General features: G+C 47.8%; 1 non-coding gene across 1 annotated transcript; it reads right to left on the bottom strand.

Moving 5' to 3' along the window:
- Window positions 1–8,399: 8,399 nt before the first annotated feature.
- On the bottom strand, window positions 8,400–8,506 carry LOC133807893 (small nucleolar RNA R71). The gene has a single exon (XR_009879779.1). It is a non-coding gene; the product is annotated as a small nucleolar RNA R71 (small nucleolar RNA).
- Window positions 8,507–9,983: the final 1,477 nt, after the last annotated feature.

Genomic DNA, 9,983 nt, shown 5'->3' on the forward strand with positions numbered 1-9,983 from the left:
AGCTGGCATCTACCAAGGATAGTGATGTCTTGGAATCAATACCCGTGGAGTACTTACCAAAACCCAGTATCGAAGGCACAGACGTGCACATGATTAGTGTCCCGAGGGAATCATGGACCGAGCCAATCAAGAGGTACCTGGAAGAAGGAACCTTGCCTGCAGATAAAAACGAATCCTGGAGGTTGGTGCACAAGGTCACAAGATACACCCTGGTAGATGGGGTCCTTTACAAAAGAGGATTCTCAATGCCCCTCCTGCAGTGTGTAGAAGAAGAGGAGGCGTTGAAGGTGTTAGAGGAGATACATGAGGGAGAGTGCGGCAACCACGAGAGCGGACCCTCCACGGCTAGGAAGGCCATGAGACAAGGATACTACTGGCCTTCCATGGAGAAAGATGCGCATGACTTTTCCACGAAATGCGACAAATGCCAAAGGCACGCCAACTACCCTTGGAAACCCCCAAGCAAACTGACCAGCATGACCAGCCCCTGGCCCTTCGCTATCTGGGGGATAGACTTGATCGGCGCTCTTCCTACAGGCAGGGGTGAAGCAAAGTACGCGGTGGTGGCAGTGGATTATTTCACTAAGTGGGTAGAAGCGGAACCCCTTGTGAAGATAACCGCCAAGCACATCACCTCTTTCGTCAACAAATTCATTGTGTGTCGGTATGGAGTACCCTACAAGATTATTTCCGACAATGGTACTCAGTTCGAGGGAGGAGCCTTCGATGAATATTGTAAGGAAAGAGGCATAAGGAGGAGTTTCTCCGCGGTTGTGCACCCCCAGGCCAATGGGCAAGTGGAGGCTATAAACAGGGTCCTTAAAAAGAACCTGAAGACAAAGCTGGAAAAGATGAAGGGAGCCTGGGTAGGTGAGCTACCAAATGTGCTGTGGGCTTACAGAACCACCCCACGCACGACTACTGGAGAATCCCCATTCTCCTTGGCCTATGGATGCGAGGCCGTGCTCCCAGTCGAGATGCGAGTCGAGTCCCACAGGGTACAGGCATATGGAGACGAAGCCAACCGCGTAGCCCTGGCCGAAAACTTAGACATGCTGGAAGAGAAGAGAGATAAAGCCCAAATGAGGGTGGCGGTATACCAGCAGCGCGCCGCAAGGTACTACAATTCGAGGGTGCGAGAAAGAACTTTCAGAGTTGGCGACCTGGTGCTAAGGAAGGTACTCCCAAACGCACGAGACCCAGGCGCAAGAGTGCTGGGGGCGAATTGGGAGGGGCCCTACCAGATTGCTCAGTGCATCCCCCCGAACACTTACAAGCTGGCTCGCATGGACGACACCCTCATACCCCGAGCATGGAATGCGGAGCACCTGAGGAAGTACTACCAGTAAGGCGCCCATGTTCGATGGAAAAAGAACAAGTGTTGCGCACTGCCTTAATATGATAGGAAGAAATCAAAGAGGTTACTTAGATAGCCTCCTAAGTAGGTGTGAGTCTTTTATTTTTGTTTTATATAAAAACTTCATATGTACCATTGCAACTATTTGTATGAGACCATTTATTATGAATGTGATGAATGGAACTGCGTGTTGTGGGTAAAACCGTTCGACCTCATGTATTATTTTCCTTCGCTACGTGGGCATCAGCCAAAGTGCCTGCCGAAATAAATTTCACCAGACACTTGGGGGGCAGGATAGGAGGCGACAGCAGGCAGCTAGCAAAGGGAACCTAAAAGGGGCCCTATAGCAAAAGATCCTAAAAAGGGACCCCTTGCCCTCCTAAAAACGAAACCCCTAAAAGGGACCCTCTACCAAGAGGACCCCTGGCCTTCCTAAAAAAGAGGACCCTCTACCAAGAGTATCCTAAAAAAGGGCCCTCTATCAAGAGGAAGTGACCCAAAACCAAAAAGACCCCCTATACTAGGGCCTTCAACGAAGTCCTTACAAGGCACCCCTTGGGATCGTAAGGATTAGCTACCCTTATGAACACCAAGGGAGGCCATAGGGACTTACAAAAAAACGAATGGTGACGACAATAATAATAAGTCTAGAGCGGCCACCAAGCCGCCTAGCCAAAAAGGGTCCCAAAGGAGACCCTTGCAAAAATAGTACTATGAATAACGACGAGAAGGACGCTTCTCGCAAAGAAATAATAAGCGCGCGCAAGAAAAACATAAAAGGATAACTACGACCCAAGGGGTCAAAATATCCTTATGAAAGCAACCAAGAGGCACCAAAAGAGGTCCCAGCAAACCCTTTCACATGGGCTCCAAAGGACCTCCAGCCTGATAGATAAAAGAGGGGAACCAACTAAACCTCGAGCTTAAAAGGGCCTCGAATGCAATAGAACAAGAGATAAACAGCAACATATGTATTTATACATTAAAAAAAAAAAGAGTTCTCGGGATAGTACAAGAGTTACTAACAGAAAAGTAGCACAGGTAATGATGTTACAAAATTAAAAGAAAAAGAAAACAAAAAAGGAGCGAGACTATTTCAAGGTCTCCCGTAGTGGGCACTCCACCAGGCCGCTCGGGCAACGGCCTGTTCGCCAAAAGAGGAGAAGTCGAAGTTGGGGTCCTGCTTCCACACATTGTAAAGAGCATGGTCTATAGACTTGCGCTCGGTTATGACCCTCTCCGCCTCCAAATAAGCCCTCGCCGCCTCCCAGGAAGCTCTCGCCGCCTCCCAGGACGCCCTCTCCGCCTCCAAGGAAGCGACCTTCTCCTGAGCCGACTGTAGTTCAGCCCTAAGGGCCTCAACTTCAGTCCCCATTTGAGTAACCCTCTCCTGCGATGCGGTCGCAGCGGCCTTGGCCCCCCGGAGCTCGCGCTCCAAGCATCTAGCCTTGCCCTTTATCTCCTTGATCTTGGCCTTCAGCTTCTCCCTCTTCGAGTCCAACTTGGCATACTTAGTCCTGGCCTTTGACAATTGGACCTTGGTTGCGCTAAGCTCATTTTTGAGCTCCTGGACCTGGGCCATGAGGTCGTCCCTCTCAGCAGTAGATGCAGAGAGGACGCCGGACGAGTCAGCATGCCGAAGAGACACGATGTAGACCTGCACAAGAAAGTCAATGGTGTCAGCAATAAGTAACAAAAAGGAAAACACATGTACACCTATACATAATATTAATCAACACAAGGTGCAAGACCTCACCCAGGCCGCGGCACGCCTTAGGATTTCCCCAAGATCTGGTTGGGTCACATTCCCTAGACCTCTCCAGTCGGAGGTAGGGAGGTCCGAGGCAATCTGAATGAAACGCTGAGCATAGGATGAGGCCATCCTAGTCACCCAAGGCTTCGCCTCCACGCTAGGAACATCTGGTTGGACAGGAACGGATGACCCACTCGCCGAAGCAGGAAGAGGCGCAGGGAAGGGGAAAAACTGGAACCCTGGTGCATTAGAAGGGGGCTCCGCGAGGTTGACATAATCAGCATCCGGCAAGCCAATATCATGAGGGACCTGAGGGAAGGCGTCATTGCCATCAAGGCCAGGAGGAGCGTAACATCCCGTTGCGGCCTGCGGGTCCGGAGATTGACAGGCCATGTCCTGGTCATGGGAATCGTAAGGAGGGCATCCTCCGGGGGACAGGGGGCGCTGATGAGACCCCCCACATTTGAGGGGAACATCCTCCATCTCCACCTCAGCCTCCCCATCGTGTAGTGACGGCCCAGCCGGCATAGCCATAGCCTTCTTAGACCCTGTAACTGACCACAGGAACTTGGGGTTAGAGACCGGGGACAATTGGTGGCGGTTGAGATTCACCACAGTAAATAGGATTGCTGCCTTCTTCAGGGCGGAGTCTGCAGCAAGGAGTTTGCCTATGGCCTCCACCTCCGGCCCAATGACCGAGGGATCAGCAAATTTCCCTACAAGAACCACACCAATGTCAGTACAAGCAAGAGTGCAAAACAGTAAGTTCTAATAAGAAAAAGAGAAGGACCAGGATACTTACTAGGGCCGGCGCGAAAGCCTTCACGAACCGAGAGAGGCCCCTCTACCCAGAAAAAGTCTTGTTTCCAAGGCCCTGTGTTGGACACCGAGCCCTCTATTAAGGTAAGCTCACTGTTGGCCTTCTATAGATAGTAGAAGCCCTTGGACTTGGGCACTCCCATAAGGTTATACAAGGAATGCACCTCCTGCGCCGTCGGGGCGCGTTGGACGTTATCCTTGAAGCAAATGAAGAGGCAACTTAAAGTCAACCAACTGTTGGGAGACAGTTGAAGAGGGGCCAAATCAAAATAGTTGAGAACCGCCACGAAGAACGGGTGCAGAGGAATAGTGCCACCCGCCTTCAAAATCTGCTCACTCAAAGCAACAAAGCCCTTCTCAGGGCAGTCGGCCCAACAGGCCTCCTGAGGAACATCCAGGGCTTATTCTGGAGGAGCTCGGTAGTACTTCATGATTACCTTCAATTTATTCGGAGACACGTGTGACACTAAACTGGACGCCAGTAGGGGGGCGTCGTCCTCTTCCTGGGTGGACACCTGTCTGCGCGCTTTCGACATATCTGCAAAATCAAAAGAAATATGTGAGGAAGGGGCAGAACACTTTACCCTCCACTTTTTCTTCCTAGCAAGAGTTTTCCATCGAGGGAGCAATGGCGAAAGCACTATGCTAGGATAAACTGAGACTAGGGGCTAGGGAGAGGAGCTAGCAGCCCCATGACTGTCATCAGGCGAAGAGGGAGTGGGAGGTTCTGGCGGAATGTGTCCCTCCATAAATTCTAACTCCCACTGCAATTCAAAAAGGGTCTTCCTAAGACGCGCTATATGGTCACTAAGGCCCAGGGGTGAAGGTCCTCCATTCCCTCTCGACACCGAGTCAATTTCGCTCTCCACCACCCAAATTTTACGTCTAAGTTCGGTCATGCACTCAAGGTGGCGGATGCGGGCTTGTCTTAGATAGTCATAGTCCTGGTGAGGGTTACCCTCAAGGGACTCTGAGTCTGAGGACAGGTCAATAAACTCAGCCCTTGGGGGTATGTCGGACGGGCCGTCACTGGCCATGAAACCACGTCCCAACAGCAAAAAGGGGCTCACGTATAAACGAGGGGAAGGCTACAAAACACAAAGGAATAGGCTTAATACCTCTAGATGCAAACGCCCTAAACGGACTACTACAGGGTATATATATATAAAAAAAAAAAAAGGGAGGAGGGGCGTGCATATGGTCAAACTCACTACAAGCTCAGACTAATGTACCCCATCCTAAGTACTGCTAGTTTGGACCCGATAAAAAAAAATATATATATATAGATAAATAAAAAGGGAGAAGGAAAGAAAATATACCTCAGGCGATTAAGAGAGTGAATTTGGGGTCCAAAGGAGGTCAGGGAGCGAAAAGCACCAAAGAGTCAAAAAGGCGCGTCTGCAAGAATGAACCAGAAAGGTGTGTTAGTCATAAAATAGACACACTAAGAAATTAGCTCATATATAAAAAAAAAAAAAGTAAAATAAAATACATAAAACAAATAAAAATAACTATGGTGAAAATGAGGGTGTGAGGAATTGAACCCCTCACCTCTTGAAAAAAGAAGGGCTCTCCAAACCAATAAGCCAAAGGAGTAAGGTGAAAATATTAGGCCATGCATGAGGACCTATTTATAGGAATCAAGGTGAATAGTCTACAAGAGCACCTAAAGGTACTCTCCTAGACTGGGGGGCAAGTGTTAATGCTCAAAATCTCAGGCATGTAAGAGATCTAAAACACGCGCTCGGGCCCCAATGCGCGAACACCTTTGTTAGGTTCTATGCCCGTCGCTCGCTCATAGAGGCCGTGAGGCACGCCAATACGCGAGGCCATCAGGTGCTTGCATCCACGCCCTTGCGCGCCTACGTCTCGCAAAGTCACCCACAGCGCCCAAGCGCGAGGCCCTTGTGCGCCTACATCTCGCGAGGCCCTCGGCGCAAGGCCACCAGCGAGGCCCTCGTTGCGAGGCCACCACACATCTCGCGAGGCCTTCGGCGCAAGGCAACCAGCGAGGCCCTCGTCGCGAGGCCACCACACATCTCGCGAGGCCTTCGGCAGAAGGCCATCAGCGAGGCCCTCGTCGCGAGGCCACCACACATCTCGCGAGGCCTTCGGCGGAAGGCCATCAGCGAGGCCACCACACATCTCGTGAGGCCTTCGGCGCAAGGCCACCAGCGAGGCCCTCGTCGTGAGGCCATCATCCATCTCACGAAGCCTTCGGCGCAAGGCCACCAGCAAGGCCCTCGTCGCAAGGCCATCATGCATCTCGCGAGGCCATGCTAGGTCCTCGGCCGCCTTGCCGTCTCGCGAGGCCCTCGGCGTAGGGGTTAGCGCCAAGCGAGGCCGTCACGACACCTCATGTGCAGGTCTGCGCGAGGCCCTTTGCGCGCGCGCCCCCAAGTGGCCCTTCGGGCCATCGTCTTTTCAGGAGGCTGTCGCCCTACCACCCCACACATCTGGGTCCAAGCCACACCACAAGGGAGGCCTTGCGAAGGAGGCCTGCGAGGGAGGCATCTCACCTCGCCCACTTAGACGCCTGGCAAGGCCACGTGCTTATCACCTATGCCCGTGGGTAGCCTCGGGGTATTTCAAGCATCTCATACCAAGGACCCAAGATCTCCACTACACACCAAGGGTCCCATCCCTTGCACCTTGAGGTCCCTATGCTTGGGAGATCCTGTACGAGTCGAATGGGACATATATGTACGACCAAGTACTGAGTACGGATACCAGCGCCAGTGAGACTGCTGGGGTAAGGATCATGGACCGTACGCCTACGGCCATAGGTCGGAGCTGACACCACTATCTCCTGCGCCACTACGCCTGCCACCACGCATCAGACATGGGTACAGACAGGTAGTGGAGACATCCTCCTGACACCTGCTCCTATACGGGATGTACGACCACGACCTCTGAAGCCACTCCCCTGGCACAGTACATATGTACCACTTGGTCCCCTAGACCACTATGTACCTAAGGCCATTAGAGCCTACTATAAAATGAACTCTAAGACCACCTGAAAAGGGGTTGGAAATTTTACTGTAGCAGAGGTTTGAGTGTGAATGAAAGACTGAATTCTCCATTATTTTTCTATCCTAGTTCTTGAGTTATTGTTCAAGTTTTTACAGCTTTCCGATTAGTGATCTTAATTTGATAATTTTTCCAACTTAACTTCGTTGACGAGTTCTCACCGTCAACAATGCTTAATTCAGTAAAAGAATTAATGTCATAAAATTTGGGAAGTTTTGTGAGTGTTTAATGAATTCTTGTTAACCTGGGAGTATTGCTAGAACATTGCTGCCACAATATTTTCGCAATTTGTTCAAGGTGATTAATATAGGGGGAATCAATAATTCAAGTCCATTTTGCAATCCATATATTTCTTTCAATTTTCTTGTTTGGTTCAGTTTTAATTTAAGTATTTCCATCTTTTTAATATTTTGTTTAGCCTAAAAACAACCCATTTGATTTTTATTAATTTTAAGTTGTTTAGTAATTATTTTGCTTATTTTTCTATTTTACAATCCGTCTGGAGATAATTTACTTATCATTGTATTACTTGTGTGACTACGTGCACTTGCGTATTTAAAATTGAATATTAAATTTATCACAACAAGTTTTTGGCATCGTTGTCGAGGATTGGAATTAGAAATTTTTGTAATATCAATTACTTGCACTTTTTTTTTTGTTGAGCTGACTTTGTTTTTGCTTTTGTGTTTTCTTAGGTGATTTACTATATGAACGAGCAAGAAGACATTGAACTAGCTCCTATTGACCCTGAGATTGAAAGAACAGTTAAAAGAAGACTAAGGGAACAACGGGGATTGGAATTAGAAATTTTTGTAATATCAATTACTTGCAATTTATTTTTCTTTGTTGAGCTGACATTGTTTGCTTGCTCTTATGTTTTCTCAAGTGATTTACTATATGAATGAGAAAGAAGACATTGAACTAGCTCCTATTGACCATGAGATTGAAATAATAGTTAGAAGAAGACTAAGGGAACAACGGGCTCAAAATCACCTTCATATGGCTGAAGAGGTTGAAGGAGTTGAGGGTGATATTAATGTCACTAACGCAATTGTTATGGCCAATGATAGAGAGAGAGCCATAAGAGAGTATGCTGCCGCCATGTTTAATCAACTCAATCCGGGCATTATTAGGCCTGAAATTCAAGCACCCCGATTCGAGTTATAGCCCGTGATGTTCCAAATGTTGCAAACAATGGGTCAATTTAGTGGGCTGCCTACTGAGGATCCTCATCTTCATCTTCACTCATTTTTGGAGGTGAGCGATTCTTTCAAGCTACAAGGAGTGAGTGATGAGGCGCTAAGGTTGAAGTTGTTCCCTTTCCCTTTGAGGGAGTGAGCTAGAGCTTGACTCAACACCCTTCCTCCTAACAAGGTGACTACATGGAATGAGTTGGCTGAAAAATTCTTGATGAAGTACTTTCCTCCCACCAAAAATGCCAAGTTTCGCAATGAAATCATGTCATTTTAGCAGCTGGAAGATTAATTATTTTGTGAAGCTTGGGAGAGATTAAAGGAGTTATCGAGGAAATGCCCACACCATGGGATTGCGCATTGTATCCAAATGGAAACTTTCTACAATGGGCTCAATTCTACCACTGGCATGGTGTTAGATACTTAAGCTAATGGGGCTATTCTCTCTAAGTCCTACAATGAAGCCTATGAGATTTTGGAAAGGATAGCTAGCAGCAATTATCAATGGTCCAATGCTAGAGCCTCAACAAGTCAAAAAGTGGCGGGTATACTTGAACTGGATGCACTGACAACTTTGACCGCTCAATTTTCTTCAATGACTAACCTTCTCAAGAACATGAGTTTGGGGGGAATGGTACAACCAGCTGCTATGGGATAAGTTGCTGATTTATCTTGTGTTTATTGAGGAGATGGGCACACATTTGAGAGTTGTCTTTCGAATGCTGCTTTGATTTGTTATATGGGGGAATCAAAATGCCAACCGAAATAACCCATATTCGAACTCTTATAATCTGGGGTGGAGGTAGCATCCAAACTTCTCATGGGGGGGGGGGGGGGGGGGGGTCAAGGAGCTAGTTCAAGCAGAGCACCAATGCAAAACAAGCCTACATATCCACTGGGGTTTTCTCAACAACAACCAAGAGCTGAACCACCTCCTCCTCAAGTGTCTCAATCAAGCTCTTTGGAGAGTTTAATGAAAGAATATATGGCTAAGAATGATGTTGTGATTCAGAGCCAAGCGAGATCCCTGAGGGACTTAGAGATTCAATTGGGGCAGCTAGCTAATGAGCTAAGGAATAGACCAAAAGGCACCTTGCCTAGTGATACCAAAAATCCAAGGAAAGATAGTAAGGAGCATTGCAAGGCCGTTACCTTGAGGAGTGGTAAAAATCTGGAATTGACTGAGGAGAATTGTAAGAGAAACAGCGAGCCCACTTCAATCCAAAGTAGTGTGTACAAGGGAGACAACGCTGTGAATTCAAAAATTTCAAATGTTGATCCTGAAGCAAGTGTTGCGGCAATTCCTCAGAAAAATGCTACAGAGAAGCCTATGAGCAAGCCACCTCCACCATTTCCTCAGTTCTTTCAAAAGCAGCAACAAGATGGTCAATTACAGAGATTTTTAGATGTTTTGAAACAACTTCACATCAATATACCGTTGGTGGAAGCTCTGGAGCAAATGCCCAACTATGTGAAGTTTTTGAAGGATATTTTAACTAAGAAGAGGAGGCTTGGTGAATTTGAAATGGTGGCTTTGACTGAAGGTTGTAGTGCTATTTTGAAAAATAAAATTCCTCCTAAATTGAAGGATTCGGGCAGCTTCACAATCCCTTATTCTATTGGTGGTAGAGATGTTGGTAGAGCACTTTGTGACTTGGGGGCTAGTATCAATTTGATGCCCATGTCGATTTTTAAGAAGTTGGGGATTGGAGAAGCAAGACCAACCACAGTACTTTGCAATTAGCGGATCGTTCTATGGCACACTCGGAAGGAAAAATTGAAGATGTACTCGTGTAAGTTGATAAATTCATTTTTCCGACTGATTTCATCA

The sequence above is a fragment of the Humulus lupulus genome, chromosome X (genome assembly GCF_963169125.1).
Source record: "Humulus lupulus chromosome X, drHumLupu1.1, whole genome shotgun sequence".
Lineage (NCBI taxonomy): Eukaryota > Viridiplantae > Streptophyta > Magnoliopsida > Rosales > Cannabaceae > Humulus > Humulus lupulus.